The sequence below is a fragment of the Helianthus annuus genome, chromosome 12 (assembly GCF_002127325.2).
Source record: "Helianthus annuus cultivar XRQ/B chromosome 12, HanXRQr2.0-SUNRISE, whole genome shotgun sequence".
NCBI classification, from domain to species: Eukaryota; Viridiplantae; Streptophyta; class Magnoliopsida; order Asterales; family Asteraceae; genus Helianthus; species Helianthus annuus.
The window spans coordinates 128422928-128424814 of NC_035444.2; positions in this window are offsets into that span (position 1 = coordinate 128422928).

Below are 1887 nucleotides of genomic sequence, written 5' to 3' on the forward strand. Positions count from 1 at the left end.
ATGTGCGAAAATCTACTGACACATCCGCAGTAAGATTGTTTAACACTTTTTTAACTTTACATTTCTTTAGCGTGCCGTGACAGTCTACTGATATACTATCATTTCCTCTTTTTCGCAACAAAAACTCATTTTTGAATTTTATCATGTTTTTGGCTTTTTCAAAATTTTTAAATGTTTTTGGATTTTCAGAAATTTCCCTACTTCCCCTAAAATGCAAACACATTTTAAAGAAAAATTTGAAAACTTCAAGACTCTTGACCTACTAGAAACATAAAATGCAAAAACAAACTGTACAGAAACTTGACAACTGACACTGAATCACATCAAATCGCCATTCACTAGGCATAAACAATCTGAACTCCCCCTATCACAAATCATTTTCTCATTTAAATTTCAAAACACTTAAGTTTGTTTTAATCAAAATGACTTTTTCAGAAAATGAATTTGTGTTGATAACAACCACTTGTAGGTCTATCCTTTAAAAACGGGGATGTGATTCATCATCTTGTCTATCTTTTGCCATGGATAGTAAATCAAGTACAATTTAATGTCCCTGATTTATCATTTTCATTCAAGAACCTTCTGTACCACTTGTAAATGTAACCTCTTCAAAATATACAAACATCTCAAAATTTAACCACAAATACCACTTGTGGGATCAAGATTACCACTTGTAGGAATGTTACGTCTACATCACCATTTTACGAATCAAAATGTCGATTCTTGCTTCGCAATTAACCACCTGGAAGCTCCGGCGTAGTCCTTTCACCTGTAAAAACATTTAAACATTAATCACAAACATTCAAACTTCTTAAATACTAGAAAGATACCGATTCCTGATCCACGATATAAACTTGGGATCTCCGGCATAGTCCTTCGACTATTCTGGGAAACAAACTTCCCTCCAAGTCTTCTCAGACTTGAGGACTTTCAACTCTTCAGCTGTAGGGTTGTATGTCACCTTTTTAGTTGCGTAAAAATCTTTTACCCCTTTAGCTTTCCCACTCAACATTTTCCCAAATATTTTCTTAACATTTCCATTGAATGTTTTCTCGACATCAAATTCTTTTTCTTCATTATAATATTGGTTTGAAATTTCAATTTTACCAATTTTCTTTTTAACCTCTTCAAATTTCTGTGATAGAAAAACATCATCATTCACTGAAATTTTCTCCACAACTTGTGGCTCTTCTGGCTTTGTGGAACCAGATTCATCGCCGACTTTTTCTTCTACCTTTTTAGCAACCCACACTTGGTTGTCATTTCCTTTTCTTTTGTAAAATTTTGTCTTCTTCGAACATTCTCCAACCTCATTTTTCGAATTTTTAAAAATTTTGGATTTCTCAGATTTTTCAACAACTTTTTCTTTCATCTTCTGAGAAGCTCCCTGTTTTGCTTTGATATCTTTCGAACAATCCGATGCAATGTGACCAGCTTTATTGCATTTCAAACAGGTTTGAGTATTTCTCGGATGATACACTCCAGTTCCATTCTTTCTCCTCTCAGCAAGAAACTCTTTGTTAGACTGTCTCCAAAATGGTTTCTGCTGTTCGTCTTCCGAGCTTCCACCTGATACAAATTCAGATTTTGTTTTAGAATTTTTCTCATTTTTATGATTTTCTTGTGGAACAAAACCTAAACCTTTCTTTTTGTAGCTACAATTTTGGTTAGGTTTCTTTGGAAAACCAGGACCAGAATTGTAACCTTTTTTCTTGTTTAGACGTTGTTGAACTCTAGAAGTATATTTTTTAGGTTTATCACAACTTTTCAAAACTTTTAATTCAGGAATATTAACCTCTATTAGTTTAAACGTTTTGTTGATTAATTTTGTTTTGATACTCATTATCGGAAACTCTTTGTTGTAATATAATTTGTCAGAACCATTCA